The sequence below is a fragment of the Microtus pennsylvanicus genome, chromosome 5 (genome assembly GCF_037038515.1).
Source record: "Microtus pennsylvanicus isolate mMicPen1 chromosome 5, mMicPen1.hap1, whole genome shotgun sequence".
NCBI lineage: Eukaryota > Metazoa > Chordata > Mammalia > Rodentia > Cricetidae > Microtus > Microtus pennsylvanicus.
In genome coordinates, this window is record NC_134583.1 from 78734065 (window position 1) to 78751926 (window position 17862).

Genomic DNA, 17862 nt, shown 5'->3' on the forward strand with positions numbered 1-17862 from the left:
AGGTCACAGTTCATCATTGCGGGAAGTCAGGGCAGGACTCTGAAGCAGTAATGCTGCTTGGTGGCTCGCTCATTTCCAGGGTCGTGCTTAGTTTGTTTTCTTTTCTCTTTGTTAACAGAATTCCTCATTGATTCTTTGGGAACTTCACATCATGCACCCTAATCCCACTCACCTCTGTTAGCCCCTGCAGCATGCTCCCCCGCCCCAATTAGTTAAAGCAAAAACAAAAAAACACCTCACTCCCTCCTCTATTTTTCCAACACCTCTTCACTCATCTTAGAGGCTTCGGGAGCTGTGGTGCGTCTGGCAGTATACGCTTTTGTCCAATCAACCCCACCCACAAAATGTTCATGGCAATGAGTCACTGGTCTGGTTCAAGGCCTCTGGCACAGCATCATTACCAGACCCTCACCAAACTCCTCTCGGATATACTGCTTTTGTCCCGAGTCATGGAGATCCTGCAATTATCATTCCACAGGACCAATCACTTCATGCACTCCAGCAGGTCACAGATCAAACAGACGTTAAGGTGGGCCATACCAAGGCCCAGGATGTGGGTCTGGGTGGTAGCTGAGCTGGTCAGTCCTCTGGGACCACTCCCTCAGGCAAAGGGTAGAGCCAGCTCTCCCATGCCCATGTTGAAGGGTGGGGACCATCTCTCCCACATGTGTGGGGGAGGGCAAGGGCAGCTCTCCCACAGGTAGGGGTGGGGCCATCTCTCCTGCTGCAGTGTCCAGTGAGAGGCAGGGCCAGCTATCCCAGGGCTGGTGAGGGGCAGGGTTGGCTCAGTGGGGCTCTCAGATTTCGGCATACATCGCTCTTACGACCCCCAGGGGTAACAAGGGCCATGGACATCATCACAGACCTCAGCTGTAGCAGGAACGTGGACACAGTCATGCCCTCTGCGGCAGCTCAGGCTCAGATGTCACCATGGCCCCAGGTGGCAGGGTAGGTCACTCAGATTGACATAGTCCCCATGGCAATGTGGCCCTCAGACACCAACATGGACCCAGGTGATGGCCCAGAATCCACAGACCCCAACTCAGACCCTGGCTGCGGTAGAGCTACAGATGCAGACATGCCCCTTGACAGAAGTCCTGGCTTGGGCAACACTGTGGTCCTAGGTGACAGTGCAGGCCTCTCAGATCAGCATTCCTTGTTTTCTTATACGGCTGGTTTTCTTATATTTCCTAGGGATTGAGCTACACACAGTAGGCTGCTTTCTCACGCATCTGTCAACAATCGAGATGTGCCAACAGGCCAACCCGGTCTAAGCAAGTCCCAGGTCGGGGTCTTCCTCCCACACGACTATAGGCTGTGTCAAGCTGACAATTAAAGCTAATGATAATACTGCTGGGCCAGGTGGGGTGGTACTGGCACAGTGCCTACCAGCTATAGATCTTGGCTTCCTGTGGAGACCCTTCCAATGTCTCCGCTGGACGTATTACGTATTATAGGCCTGATGTCCTTGTTCTGAACTCTTCCAGTGGTGTGGGCTTTGTTAGCTGATCATGCAGAGACGGTGCGTTTTTAGGACTCAGGGTGACTGTTATCTGGGAGTGAGTGTGCTTGGGTGTGGATGGAGGGGTTCTGATGTGGAAGGGCAGGCTCTCTGTCACAGAAGATGTCTATGCAGATATCAAGGTCAAGTGCTTGGACATGAGTAAACTTTGCTCGCCATAAACACTAGTAGCCCCTCTTCACTTGGCCTGGGGGCAGCCATATTGCCATTCACCCAGTATGAGTATATTTGTCCTGCATAGGCCCCGTTATAACATAACTCTGCTTAGATGCCAGGCCCACCCAAACTGATTGGTTTTGCAAGACTCTGATTCCCCCTCCTGAAATGAGACTCTCCTGGCATCAGCCTGATGGAATTTTAAGACGTCAATATTTTAGGCAAAACTTCTGGAAACATGCTAGAAAGAAAGAAGAAAGAAAAAAAACCTACCCAAAATCAGATCGCTACTATAGAACATATGTCCAGTCAAAGAATTGATTGTGGTTTGGGGAATCTAAGTTTCTGTGTGTATGTGTTCATGTGTGTGCTGGAGGCTAGAGGTCAATCTCTGCTGCCATTCCTTGGGAGCTTGCTGTTTGAGATAAGGTCTCTCGTTGGTACCTGGGCTCACCAGTGGGTCCCAGGGATCCTCCTATTTGCATTTCCCCACTGCTGGGATTCAGAGAATAGTGGCCAAGCCTGGCTTTGTACATGGTGCCTGGGGTCAAACACATCCTCCAGCTTCACTGGCTGAGCATCTCCCTAGCCCTGGATGAAAGTTACTTTTGTGTCTTTCTAGCCACTTGTTTGTTTTTTTCTTTGTTTTTTGACACAAGGTGACACTATGTAGCCCTGGCTGGCCTGAGGCTCTCTATGTAGATAAGTCCAGCCTTGAACTCTGCCTCCCAACTACTGAAATTAAAGGTGTGCCTCACGCTGGCACGCCTGGCTTTCTGCCAGTTTTTTTTTTTTTTTGAGGACATACTCCAATAAATCCAGGAAGGTGAGGAAAAGAGACACAAGGTCCAGAAAGCAGCCATGTTATCATGAGCTCAGTATGAAAAAGGATTCTAGTTTGAAGGACTGGGAGGGTGATCTGTACCCATCAGCACTTAGAATAGCAGAGTGAAGAAGCTGGCTTCATACCTTCTATCAATGTGAAAAAACAAAGTATACTAATAAAGTCAGGAGGAGCAAAGAGTTATAGAAGAGTACCCAGAACTTACGTGAAACATCTAAGTGTGATTTTGAAGCAACTGAAAGAGTGTAAAAAAAAATCCATGTGAAGAGGGACTCCTGGATGATCCCCTGCCAGTTGCCAGTCCTCATGGTGTAAGATTACATCCTCTTCCTGGACAGGGAAAGGAACAATGCAGATGGTCCTTTATGATTTATGATAGTTTGACTTATGATTCCTCATCGTTATAGCTTTTGGCAGAGACTGTACTTTGAATTTTGACCTTTCTGGATTTAAAATGGAAGGTGGATACTTTGCTGTGATGTTGGACAGGGGCTGATAGCTGCCTAGTGCCCAGCCAGCCATTTGACCGTGAAAGCCACTAGTGTGTTACAGCTTAGTGTGTTGCCAGTGATTTTTTTTCTCAAACAAGAGTCATTTTATTTTTCTGGTATAAAAACCCCTATATGGTAGCTACAGCTAGAGCCTGGATCCACAGTGCAGGGACTCTGGTGTGGTTATTTCATAAGATGGTCAGTGAATTATAGATAGGGAGATTTGGAGAATTTGGTCTCTTTCCAGAGGTTGGGGATCAAGTAGATGTAGCTCTCGGAGATGGAATCAGGATAGTCTTGGTGAAGTTGGCCAGGGTGGCAGTACCGCCCCTGGCTGATGTGGAGCCCTCAGTCATCAGTACCGGGTAGCAGCAATACTTTCTTGCACATAGGGACAAAATGATTCCAGCTCCTCTGTGGCCAGGGAGAGGCTCACAAGCACAGAGCCACTGGGGCAGTCACCTTGCAGGGGATAGTGTGAGGCTTCCCAACCTTGTTCTCTTAGTACCCTCCCCACACAAGGACAATGGACAGCTTGGCCAAGATGATGTCCCATTAGATGGCAGTGGCTACCACCTTAGAGTACTTAACACAAAGACCAATGTAACCACTGTAGTCCCCAATAGCAACAAAAGCCTTAAACCCAGATCGCTGGCCAGGCCATCTGCTCCTGTACTGGCATGATCTTTAGAACCTCATCCTTAAAAGATGCTCCCAAGAGAAAGGCAGTGATTTCAAATTCTTTGATGGGCAGGGAGAATAGGCAAGTTTCCTCAGGGACTTGATCTTCATGTCTTTGACCAGGTGGCTCAGCTCGGTGACAGGGATTCTTGGTCCTCTGCTTTACCCCTGCTAGCCCCACAGCCTCAGTTTCACAAGCCACAGCCTAGCCACTGCCAAGACCATCCCCACAACTACAACCCTTGAGACCGCTGCCATATCCTCTGTGGAAGCCACTACAGCTCCCAAGCCCTCTGCTCCACCAGTGTCCCCCACCATTTGGTGTTTTCCCAAGGAAGGAAAAGCCAACAATTTGTTTTTGGTGTTGTGTTTTGTGTTTTTATACCCCAACACATATGAATGCATGAAATGTTCGACACTTTATTTGTAAAATTGTCTTTATGTTATGTGGCTTTGCCAACTGTGGGCTAATGTGAGTACTGTCAATTCAGGCTAGGCTTGGCTACCATATTTGGTACTCCTGATAATTCGTGTCAACTCACAGGAGCTGGAATCGACCTTCGAGTACACCGTGAGGGCTTACATAGATGAGGCGAGCCTCTGGGCATATCTACGACTTACTTCTGTGCTCAGGTTAAGGTGGGAAAGCTCATCCTAAAGGATGGTGACATCATTTCCTGGGCTTGGGTCCTGGCTCCAGATGCCTCTTGCCTCTGTGCCCTCCCTGTCATGGTATACCCTGGAACTGGGGATCAGAATAAACACTCTCTTCCTTTAAGATGCTCTTGCTGCGATATTTCATCACAGCAACAAAACAAATAACCAATATAGTCTGTTAAACACACACAGTAGCAAAGGCATGCTTGACTTGTAATGTTTTTAATCTACAATGAGGGCTTGTCTATATAACCCCATTGTAAATAGTAGCGTCTGTGTTTATAATATCATAATAAGAGTTTGCTGGCTGTGGAATTACAGGAAATTTCAGGGGTGACGAAGTGACAGGTTCAGAAGGGAGAGCAAGACACACCTTCTCTGGTCCTTATAATTTGTAGCTCCCCCTCTCTTCTTCCACTTCTTGTTTTTTTCTTTAGGTTCTATCACTGCTTGATAGACTGCATCTTTCGTCTGCTGATTTTTGTCCACTTTTTGTCTCCTCCAAACAGGAGAGCAAGCCCGTTGAGCCCAGGGTGTTGTGTTGTGTTTAGTGCTATGCAGGGTGTTGCATGTCACAGCTGCCCACCATTAGAATAAATGAGCTCTGGACCAAGAGGAGGGAGAGACTGCGGCCTTGGTCCACCCAAGAGCTACAGCTCTGAGCTCAGGCCTCGCTTTGTCCCCTGATCCACTGCTGGCCAAGCAGAAATGGAGGTGTCTGCACCCGATTCCAAGCCATTAAAGAAAGCTGGAAGAGCTAAAAATAATACAACTAACGCAATTAAAGGGCTGGTGGAGGAAGTGGAAATGACTTCTCTTTCATCCTGGGACGTGGGGTAAAGATTGTCTAAAATTGGTCAATCCTGAAGCAGCAGTAAAAGCATTTTATTTAGAAATACGGTGGCTACAACAAGTTCTGAAAATATAAACCGTTAAAATGGTCTCTCCCGAGAGCTGGGTGCGGGACGGGCAATGGTCCTTTTTCATTTAATATCAGTCTACATTGCCTTAATGTTTTTACTTTGTGTGTTTATTACTTTATAATTTTAAAAATGTGGGGGGAAAGCCATGTCCGCAGACTTCAATATCTTTGTTTCCTGTAAAAATGTCTTCACTTATTTATGATTTAGTATTATGCCACTGGACTTTATAGAGGGTCAATATAAAAAATGGCCATCCGAAGAGCACATCTGTATTGTCTGAAAACTACAATAAAAGGCATTCATGCCCATTATGTCCCCTAATGTCCCCTAGATGAGGATTCATGCTGCAAACTTCCAGAACTTCACACCTGAAGAAAGTTTGCCTCAACAAGGGAAAAATATCTACTATGAAGATGAAGGACAAAGGGTTGACTTCTTCCTTCAAACTTTATGAAGTTAGTAAAAAAAAAAAAACCCTCTAAATATTCCAATGGAGACGAGGGAATCTCTCACCAAAGAAGAAAACTAAAACAGCTTAATAAAACACATGATTAATCTTCTTACTTCTAGCAATAAATAAATTAATAACCCTGCAGGGGAAAAGAAACAAATAGACAATTGTGATGGGTAGAAAAGATGTGAGCCCTGCAGAGGCTCTGGAGATGGAAATGCCCACCTTCCATTGGCCAACTGGATAACATGACCAAATTGTTTGTGTGTGTGTGTGTGTGTGTGTGTGTGTGTGTGTGTGTGTATGCACGCGCCTGTGTGTGCACCTGTGCATATCTATCCAGAGGTCAAAGGAGGATGTTAGATGTCATTCTCTATCATTTTCCATGCTATTTTTTGAGACAGGGTCTCTGTACCAAGAGGTTTTGTGTGTCAACTTGACACAAACTGGAGTCATCAGAGGAAGGAGCCCCAGTTGAGGGAATGCCTCGATGAGATCTGGGCTGGAAGGCATTTTCTCATTTAGTGATCAATGTCGGAGAGCCCGGCTCATGGTGGGTGATGCCATCCTGGGGCTGCTAGTCCTGGGTTCTATAAGAAAGCAGGCTGAACAAGCCATGATAAGCAAATCAGTAAGCAGCATCCCTCCATGGCCTCTTCATCAGCTCCTGCCTCCAGGTTCCTGCCCTGTTTGAGTTTCTGACCTGATTTTCTGCAGTGATGAACAGCAATAATGAAGTATAAACCAAATAAACCCTTTCCTCCCCAACTTTCTTTTTGGTCATAGTGTTTCATCACAAAAATAGAAACTCTAACTAAGATAGTCTCTCACTGACCCTGAATCTCTCCATTATAGCTGGATTGGTTGGCTAGTGGGATCTGCCTGTCTCTGTCCTTCAGTGTTAGGGTTACAGGCACACAAAGCCACAACTGGCTTTAAAATGGGTCCTGGAGATTCGAACTCAGATCCTCTTACTTTCATGGCAAATGCTCTTAACCACCAAGCCATCTCTCTAGAGCCCTCAAAACTTTTTTTTAAAGATCCCTGTGAAGGACTGGGTGTACGCTTGCCTCAGTGGGCATACATAGCACGCACCTTGCCAAGCAGAAGTTCATATCTACGTGTTCTGTTTTATTTTTGAGATGGGTCTTACTATGAATCCCTGGTTGGCCTGGAACTTGTTATGTAGACAGACTAGCCTAGAAATCATAGATATCCCCCTGCCTCTGCCTCCTTCCCAAGTGCTGAGATAAAGCCATGTGCCACCATGCCTGGCCTATCCATGCAGGTTTTTTTAAAAGCAGGTCAGTGGGTTCATGGCTCAGAGTTTGGGCATTTTGAAAAACAAAGGACTTTGCAAACTCATTTAACGTTTAACATGTGTGAGTTAGAATTACTATATGTGATCATGGGACTTTAGCTGAAGAAAGGTCCTTAGAGGACGAGAAGTATGAATAGGTCCCTGGGTTGTAGACAGGAAGTGGGCAACAGTGAACTCAGGCTGGGCAGTGGCACTCTGGCCTGAGCACCCTGACCAAGACCCCAGGGTTAAGTAGAAGTGCCGAGAAAGATTCTCTCTGACTCTTACTGACCCCGTACCTGTGCTGGGCCATGGAAATCCCCGGAATAGGGAGACAAACATGACCATTGAGTTTCCTGGGCAGAGCCAAGTGGCAGTCCTTCTGGCTCCAGAGCACACTGGCAAGGAAGGGCTGGCACAGAGAGAGCCAGGGTGTGGGTATATGGCATGGTAGGGACTGGAAGACCTCACGTGGGCACTGTGAGAAAGCACCTTTCTGTTCATAGGTTCACTTCCTGAGACTTCTCATTCTGAGTCTAGGACAATAGCTCCCCACTCTCCAGTAAACTCCTGATTGCATTCCACAGGGTAGCAGTCAGGGGGGGTAGGGGCTTAAGGGTGGGGTCTGACTGGAACTAAGGAGCTTGGCCATTTAATTGAGGGGACATTTGTGTTCCTCTCCTTGTACTAGATAGTGTGTCCTTCAAATTCCTGCACACCTGGAACCTTTATGTGTGACCTTGATTGAAGACAGTGACTTAGAATATCTAGTCACTGACCTTAGATTTACTGTCATAGGTTGGAACGCACCCTGATCCAATGATTCTCCTTTTCAGAGACCACGACACACCTAGGAAAAATGTCTTTTGACGACAGAGGGAAAGAGATGAGTTCAAGCGAAGAATGCTGGGAAACTCCAGCATTGGAAGAGTAACCAGGTAAGATTCAAACATAAGAGCCCACATAGGGAACAAAGCCTCCCCTTTGAGTCTGGATTTCTGGCTTGCAGAACTGGGAGCAACAACTTTATATTCACGTACACACGGTCAACCCTGATTTGAAGATATTAAGTGGGAAATCATGGAAATAAACCATTCTAAGTTCCAAATTGCACACCATTATCAGCAGTGTGATGAAATCCCCTCGGTTTCCCACTCTCTCTGATTTGGGGTACAAATCATCTCCCTGTCTTGAGTATCCACTCTGTATGCAATACCAGCCCATTAGTCACTTAGCAACTGCCAAGGTTCATTAGATCTACTGTTCCAGTGACATAAGATTTTATTTTATATAATAATGGCTTCTATCTTTTAAAAAATTACCAAAGTGTATTTGTATAATTGCTCTATTTCATCATTTCTTATTATTAATCTCTTGCTATGCCTAATCTGTAAGTTAAAGGCCATAGGTATGCTTGTAGAGGAAATAACACATGGACATGGAACTTGGTATCCTCATCCTCTGTGGAGCTTGGGTAAGGGGCTCAACCATGTTAAAACACATTAAACCCTCCCATGCATTGTCTTTTGTCACAAAGCCCAGAAAATGAATTTACTTTTCCAACAATCTTAGGACAGACTGAGAGCTCCCCCTAATGTGTCTGTCTTGGGGTCTGCAAAGGAAAGAAGGGGAAGTCAGACCATAGAGGGAAGGGGTCTTTTTTTTTTAAAATATTCATTTATTATGTATACAATATTCTGTGTGTATGCCCGAAGGCCAGAAGAGGGCACCAGACCCCATTACAGATGGTTGTGAGCCACCATGTGGTTGCTGGGAATTGAACTCAGGACCTTTGGAAGAGCAGGCAATGCTCTTAACCTCTGAGCCATCTCTCCAGCCCGAGGGAAGGGGTCTTTAAGGCACCTACCAGGGAGTGGCCCTGCCACTTCCACATAGGACTAGAGCCTTGGTCCTGGATATCCCAGCTGACAGCAAGCTGCAGGAGACTAAGTCTGCCATAAGTGTTGATCACAGCTGGAACAAAGAGGGCTCTGCTGTGAAGAGACACCAAGGCCACAGCAGCTCTTACAATGGGAAGCACTTAATTGGGGCTTGCTTACAGTTTCAGAGGCTTAGCGCATTGTCATCATGGAGGGAAGCATGATGGCAGCAGGCAAACACAGTGTGGAGAAGTAGCCTACAGCTCTGCATTTGCCTCCACAGGCAGCAGGAGGAGAGCCACTGGGCCTGGCTTGGGCTTTTGAAACCTCAACGTCCACCCCCAGGGACACACTTCCTCCAACAAAACCACACCTCCTAGTCCTTCCAAATAGTACCACTCCCTAAGCATTTAAATATATGAGCCTATGGGGGCCATCCTTATTCAGTCCACCACAGGCCTCACATCCCCTGAAGTCCGCCTGCTGAAAGAGACTGCGTCAAAGGGGGCTGAATAACAGGAAGGACCCCATTCTCTGAGCTGGCTGCTAAAATGAGCAGAGGCAGCACACAACACAAGCCACAGAGGCTCCTCTCTAGGAATTTTATACCAGAGGTGGCCAAAATGCTAACTGCAGCATGAAAGGATAGTTTGGCCCTGTTTAAACAAAGTCATCAAGCGAGCAGGTGTCGCAATGTCGTTACGGCCCATCTGATATCCAGGGAGGCCAGAAAGATGCCCAGAAACTTTCCAGGCTTTGATGTGGCTACGCCCCTTTGACCTTTGCCATGGCATGTCTCTTTGACATGAAATGTCACTTTGGTCTTTGCCAGGCCTTATGAGAGCCACCTGTCACTCTTGGGTAGAAGGATTCAGTGCCATCATTCAGCCCCTTTGCTTTCCACTCCACTTGGGGAAATGAGCAGGAACAACTGGGTTATTCTTGGCCACAGTTTGGGAAACTTTATCACTACTTAACCCATGCAAACAGCAGAAGCAACCCAACGCTCGCCAGTGGAGAATTTAGGTCAGAACCACAACTGCATGCATCAAAGCCAAGCAGGTGCATCACTACCATGGCAATAGGCAGAGGTGACCCTTCAGAGCTGTTGTATGGCAACTATGCTGTATGGAGAAGGATGCGGGATAGTCATCACCTCCCAGTTTTCCAGAAATGCCAGACAGGCAGATTGTCCACGCTATCTGACCACTGAGCCGGCAGAATGACACACAGGGAGGTAACTCAGTGTGGCAAATGTAATGGTGTACATAGAGGGGCTACCAGGAGGCCTGGAGAAACAGGGGTTCCATCTGTGTTTCCTGGCAATGCAGGTGCCCCAAACCACAGGAACATATGATCCCACCAAGTCCACAATTCAGACTGGAAAATGCAGGGGGAAAATGTGTCTGTTTGCACAGACATGACTACAATAACCATGTGCTAGATCCAGTTAACAGCAAACTACTCAGTTACAGAAAGAAAAAAAGGGCTAATGTATGTCACAACATGGATGAACCCTGCAGGCGATCCACCAGGTATCAGGAGCCTCATTCCAGTAAGTGATGCTTTCCCAAGGGAATAAGATGGAGAGTGATAGGACAGGACACCCACCATCATCCTCTGGTCTCTGCACAGGTATTTACAGATTGTGCACCTATATGTATTCAACACACACACACACACACACGCACATAAGATAGGACCACATGGGCTAGTTTGGTGAACAAACTCGGTGCCTGTGATCTGATGGCTAGATCTCTATCTTGCACGTAGCAGCAGCTACACAGATGAACATCTGTGCCCACCCACCCACCTGTACACATTCTGGATGGCATCGCAGGCAGTTTTCTGTTTGTTTGTTTTTGTTTTGGCAAGCTTTTATTAGACTATGCATCAATACAATGGTTCTGCAAGTGTCTGGGATGAACCTCAATAAGGATCCTTGGGCGATGGAGGGACAAAGCACTGTCTCCTTCAGCAGAGTGTTAAGGCACCAGCTCTGTGGCATGGGCTCAGCATTACCATACATGGAGGATCCTGCTGGCTGAGGGTGGTGGTGATTGGAATGAAGATGTCCTCCATAGACTCATAGATTTAAATGCTCCGAGTATTAAATATGATCTTGTCAGAGGAGTGCCACTGGGGATGGGCTTTAAGGTTTCAAAAGCCCATGTTATTCCCCGTTCATCCTCTTACTCTCTACTTCCTGCCTGTGGATCAGATGTGAGCTCTCAGCTACTGCTCCAGCACCGTGTCTACCTGCCTGTTCCACACTACCCACGACAATGGTCATGGACTCACCCTGTGAAACTGTAAGCCCTATAAACTCTTTTTTTCTTTAGGTTGCCTTAGTCATGGTGTTTTGTCACGGCAATAGAAAAATAACCAAGGGAGCATCATGCATCATGGGAAATCAACAGTACACCCTGTGCCAAACAATTTAAGTTCCAAGGTGTGGGGCTAGGGTGGGTATCAGACTTGCGGGGTCACAGCCTTGTTTCTGCCAGTCTCCTTCACACTGGGCTCCGAGAAAGGCTTGCCAACAGCTAGGAGAGTGCAGTGAGAACACAGTCTCGTGGTTGAGACGAGAGGTCTGGTGTCCTAAGGCCACTCGGCACACACTCTGTCTGGAGCTGGGCTTCTCTCCACTGCTTTTACCTTTGATATGGAGTCTGAGATAAAAAACACATTTCTGGCATATTTAGGAACACAGCTAGCCCAAAGTAAAGGTAAGACCCAAATTCTCCTTTGGAGAACCTCTGAACCCCACAGGCTGATGTACAGACTAGCCAAGGACATCAGTGAGGAACGCTTCCAGAGCAGCTCAGACAGGAAAGAACTGAGCCTCAGCAATAATGTTAAGTGGGGCTGATAATGAGGATGGTGGTGGTACCACATCAGCTCTCTGATGTGACTAGTATGAGCCAGCAGGCGTCCTGAAATGCTATTGGGACTGTCACCCAGAGTAGTTGCTGGGAACACAGAAGAGCAAGGCACAATCATCAAAATTCCTAAAATGAAGAGACTGTGACAGGGGGACTCCTTGGCCTTCAGGTAAGACAGAGGGCTCAGAGCCAGGGCAGTGATGCTCAGTGATCATAGACCTGAAGTATTAAGGGAGAAGATTCTGGTCCAGGAACACTTGTGCCTCTGCTCAGTCAGCCAGCTGCCACAAGCATCAGGGCACCAAGCATCCAGAGCGTCTCCTCTCCCTCTATGGGCCAGCAAGAGCAATAATAATAATAACAAATAATAATAATAATAATGCCCCATTCAGTAATAGTGAGAAGTGCCCATGGGAAAGATCCTGTCTACATCTCTAAAACAAGACTAGAGCACACTTGGGCTACAACTCAGCTTGGGGGTTGGTTTGCAGAAGCCACACAGCCAGCCACAAGCCTGAGCTGTTTCCTGGAAGATAATTATTTTATACTTATCAAAATAAGTGGTTCACTGGAAGGCTCTTATTTTATACCCAATTTCAGGTTTTTCCTATTATGTGGTGTGTTCTTAGATGAGAGTGGAAGCATTGCTTCAAAAGCAAAAATCCTGTGGGTAACCTCGGCTTTACCCTCGTGGGCCTCAATTGTGTGCAGCTCCCATGTTCTGGTCATGACCCCAGCCACCCTGAGTCCAAGAGGCTGGGCAGATGTGCTAGGGAGGAGGAGGTACCAAGTGTGGGGGAGAGACATTGTGTCCTGCCTCGTCCAGACATTGCTCTGTGTCCCTCTGCTGGCCCTTAGTCCCCCAGGGGTCTGCAAGGCCACTGAAAACCTACTGGTCGGTGCTAAGTGGCCCCACTGTCCTCCTTGGGAGCAAGTTGTTCTTCCTTGCAGGTTCACTTGGAGTCTCTCAAACTTGATGACAGCCATCTAGGAATTTAGAGCAAAGGAAACTGTGGCCTGACAGGACCTGCACTGGAGTGGGGGGCGCAGCATTGGTTGATAGTTGATAGTCCCTTGCCCTCTGACCTGTCATCCACTGCTATAAAAGGGTTTGGGGTCTGGGGCCCTGGCATCAAAGACAGTCATCCACAGGAGCCCCGCGGGCAGTCTTCAGAGCAAAACAGGAAAGAATTTAGGAACAGGGCGGTTTCAAAGACCAGAATAATAAATCGAACCGAAATGTGAGCTATTGATTTAGCATCACCTGAGAAGGGCTCTAGATAGTCCACAGAAACATGTTTCCAGTTTAAATACTCCTAATGGATAAGCCTGTTTTAACTGATTTTCTCCACATACCTCTAAGTCTCTCCTTTAGACCACAGTGTGTGGCTGGCTGTCATGTGGCAAATGGGGTTGGAAGCACGCCATCGCCACTTTTTAGATAAGCCTTCCAGCTAGGCTGTGATTGGCCTGTATTTTCCCATGCTGGGTCCCAGGGCTTGGGCAGTTCCAAGAGGTGGGAGGTGACTGGATCAAAGAGCATTCCTCTTTGAACAGGGCAGCTTTTCCCAGTGCTGCCTGAGACTGGTGCTCGGCTTGGAGTCATCTGTAGATTTAATTTTTAAAATAATTTAACCTCTCCTTTTCTGGGGAAAAATGAGCCCAGAGCAAGGAAATGAGCTATCTAAGGTCGCCTAGCAGCAGCAGCATTGGCAGCGAAGCATCCCTGTCACCTTGTCTGTGCCAGAGACTGCTCTGAAGTTCTCTCCTATCACCCACTTAACCCTACAACAAATCATGGTGGTATCCACATTCTGTAAAGGGGGAAAGTGAAGCGTTTAGATACACCTACTTACAAAATAAACCGCAAAGAGCACATGATAGTGTCCCACGAAGCACCATATGCACCACAACGTATAGAAACCCATTGAGTATTGTGGTGGTTTGCATGAGAATGGCCTACCTAGGTTCATATATTTGAATGCTTAGTCACCAGGGAGCGGAACCATGTGAAAGGATTGTAAGGAAAAGGAGATGTGGTCTTGTTGTAGTAGTAGCTGTGGCCTTGTTGCTAGAGGAAATGTGTTACTGGGCATGGGTTTTGAGCTCTCTCTCCCCCCTCCCCCCCCCCAGTGGATCAGAACATACTCCTAGCTATAATCCAGCGCCATTGTGCTACCACACTCCCCACCATGATGACAATGGACTAACCCTCTGAAACTGAAAGCACACCACCCCGTTAAATGTTTTCTTTCATCAGAGTTGCCTTGGTCATGGCGTCTTTTCGCAGCAGTAGAACCCTTACCAGGACAGAAGTTGGTACCAGATAGTAGAGAATTGCTGTGGCAGGTCTGACCGCGCTGTTTGTTGACACAATGTGGACTTCGGGGCTTTGGATTAGGAAAGCAGCTGAATAGTTTAAGTAGGACTTAGTGGGCCACAGTAGTAGAAGCATGAAGAACGGTGATGCCCAGAGCGATGTAAATTATGATGGCCCAGTTCAAGAAGTTTCAGAGGGGAAGAATATCAAGAGTCTAGAGTCCATTCTTGTAATATTTTGGCAAATATGGCTGCTTCCTGCCCTGATGTGGGACGTCCCTCTGTATGCTGTGAACTATTGGCTAATGAAGAAGCTGCTTTGGCCTATGGCAGGGCAGAATAAAGCCAGGTGCAAAATCCGAACAGAGATAGAGAGTAGGCGGAGTCAAAGGGACACCATGTAGCTGTGGAAGGAGAAAGACACCTGAACCTTACTGATAGGCCACAGCCTTGTGGTGATACATAAAATTAATCAAAATGGGTTAATTTAAGAGTTAGCTAGAAATATGCCTGAGCCATTGGCCAAACAGTGTTGTAATTAATAAAGTTTCTGTGTGATTATTTGGGTCTGGGAAGCCAGAAATGAATGCACAGTCTCTAGTTACACTGCCCTTGTCCTAAAAATCTGCCTAAGGTTAAATAGAAAATTTTTGGATTAATGGAATTAGTGGAGGAGATTTCAAGACAGCCTGGTATGGACTCTATCATGCGGTGATTAGAGATTACTCTTACGCAGATCTACAAGGAAGAGACGCAAGCTGCACAAGGAATAACACAAAATGTGCAGTGTGAAGAGAAAAGGAGCACCAGGAATCATAGCAGAGTTAAGTCCTATGCTCAAGGAGGTAACATGTTTTAAAGAAAAGCCTGGTGCTAAATGAAATAAAGGAAGCAGTGACCTCAGGGCAGGACCCCACCCAGCTAAGCGTCCAGCTTGTGAAAGGGAATTAAAGGAACGCTTAAGTAATGAAGAAAAACATCAGCAACAGAAAGCCGAGGCAAATGTAACTGAAAGAGAGGCCAAGATCCAGCCCCATCAAGCAGCAGAACTTGGCGACCTCAGCCATGCAGTTATGGTTTAGAGTCAAGAACATGAGAAACGGGCTGTGGAATCTCTCTCCATAGCTAAGGAAAGCAGCTGAGACCAGATGGGATGGAGGAGCCTGCTACTCAAGGATGGCGCTGAAGTATAGAGCCAAGTCTCTTTCAGGATCAAGGTTCTGCCTTGAACCTTATGGATATTTCAGTAAATGCACACCAGTGCTTCCGGAAGACTTCCTTGCTTCAGGAACTCTCGGTGTGGATGACAAACATCTAAGCAGTTGCTTTATTAAGTGTGCTCTCAACAGCATTAGAAAACGAGAGTGGCGTCATCTGTGTTGGGTCTTAGCGCTAAGTTCATCAGTACACAGCTGTCTTGTAAGGGGGGAATGGGCAAAGTTAATCCTGTTACATAATCAAAATGCTGAAGCTCCCTAGAAGCTCATCCCAGAAGAGCTGCCTGCAACTGGTGGCCACCCTACAGGACACATGGCCAGCTAGCTCCAGGACAGGGGTCAGCAAACTTTGCGTGTATAGGGCATAGGTCTTTGCAACAACCACTCAGCTCTATCGTATGGAGATACCGTAACTAAATACCAACAGTCATATCCCAGCAGGGATAGGCCAGACCTGAGCAGTGGGCTAGCATTTTCCAGGCCCTCCGATGGGTGTTTACACGTCTGAAGTCACCAGTACTTCAAGACTAGTTCAAGCCAATAAATCCTCCCTGTGTCTTTGCTTTAGCTGTGATCATAACCCCCATTAGGACAGTCACCATTTTGATCTCCAGTCCTGGCTTAGGAGGTGAGGCAACTTTCCTCACTCCTCTTGCTGACTGCTGGTTCCTGTGTGTGTACCACCCTCCCTCTCCTCTTTAGTTTTCTTATCTGTGTTTCTGCTTGTTTAGCAACATTGCAAAGCATGTGGGATATGAGGTCACCTTCCACAGGGACCCACTCTGTCTGCTCATGCACTTGGAACTCTCAACAAGGATATAAGGCCAATTGTCAGATACTTGAGGGCAAGCTAGCAAACAGGTGGAAAGGCCCTATAAGCACAGGGCTTCCTGGGTCTAGAGAAAGACTTTGTGCTATACTCCCTGTCCCAAAGCCCCTCAGGCCCCTGGCAGTTTCAGGTGGGAGCAGCAGCCGAGTGCTTGAAACCCAGCAGGTGTAAGTCTGAGCATTCCAGCGCTGGCTGAGCTCCAGGCCAGGCCTTTGCCCAGTCTTGCAAAGGGAATCGGCCTCAAATGACAGCTCATGGCTTCCAAGTGCCATTCCCTGGCCAAAGGGTCACTTTAGCACCCAGCTTCTTTAACTGTGGGTCATGACCCACGCAGGAGCTATGTAACTGAACGTCGAGTTGCAAAGCTTTGACAGCAGCCAAAGGTTTCAGGCAATGACCAAAACCTAATTCAAAACCAAGCATGGGATGAAATCTGGGGTATTTCTGGCTGTGCTCGCCCATGCACTGTTGTCTTTTTATTTGCACATACCAAGTGTCCTGCTGTTACAGAGCAGAACACAAGGGCTCTTGTCGTTTCCTGTCATTCTTCGGCATGTGGCATCAAGTCTCTCTGCCTTTGAATTGTGCGTTAGAAGATTTGATTTTTGAAATTGCTGTTTTATTCATTGACTGGGGCTTCATAAAAAAAAATTAAAATCATTAGAACTAATTTTGGCTTGGGATGAGGACAGAATTTCCTAAGCACACCTTTGCTGTGTTCAACTATGTCCTTGTCCTAGTTTCGTTATTGTTGCTGCAATAAAATACTCTGAAAAAAAGCGACCTATAGAAGAATGAGTTTACTGTAGCTCAGGGCTCTAGGTTACAGTCCATCATGGTGGGAAGCGAGGGTGGCAGAAAGTTCAAGCAGCTGCTCCCATCACAACTACGGTCAGAAGGGGAGAGCGATGAATTGGTGCAACAGGATAGTGCTTGCCTAGACTTCCCCACTCTTTTTTTTTGTAAGGTTTGTTTTTATTTTGTATGTATGCATGAGTGCCTTCATGGAGTGGAGGCAAGATGAGAAAGGACCAAGGAGAGTTCAGGATGCCAGGAGGACCTGGTCTCATGTGAGACCGGTGTCCTCTTGTTGGTTGCTCACTGGGATGTTTAATTTATGATGAGGGCAGCATGCTTGGCTCTTGGCCTCCCTAGAAAATGCCCCCTAGAAGGCAGCCTCTTGTGTTTCTTTGGGTTTCTCTCTGTTTCTGGGATATAGAACCAGCCTGCCTCCCATGTCAAAGCACCTTTGAATTCTCCTTCCCATAGCTGGAATGCATGACCACACCCCCTGTAAAGTATTCTCTGCCATCATTACAAGGGATATTCTCAGGGAATGATTTAGAAAGGGCTACCCTGGTGACGTGGTATGGCAAGTGCTCCAAGCCTTTCAGAACTCTCTTTAGATGCAGATGTTCCCCCTAGCAGCCAGCCCCCAAGACACTATGCATGGAATGCTGGTGTTCGGCTTTGGCTCAGAGCTCCCCAAGGTATCAGGAGAAGAGGAACACTCTACCAGGAAGGACCATAAGAACCTCTGCATAAAATATACAAAGGAACAGGGGACAGGGAACCTGCAGCATGAAGCCATTTTCTTGTGGGTCCAATGCTAGCTAGGGCTGTTGGTGAAATGAAGGTAGAGGGAGCTGGGGACTGACCTATAGCAGTGAGTAATCTAACAACCAGGCCCATGGGGCTTCTTCTCCT

General features: G+C 47.1%; 1 pseudogene; it reads left to right on the forward strand.

Moving 5' to 3' along the window:
• The first annotated feature begins 976 nt into the window (after window positions 1–976).
• The window catches only part of LOC142851349 (nucleolin-like), a 44099-nt pseudogene continuing 27213 nt past the window's right edge, over window positions 977–17862 (forward strand).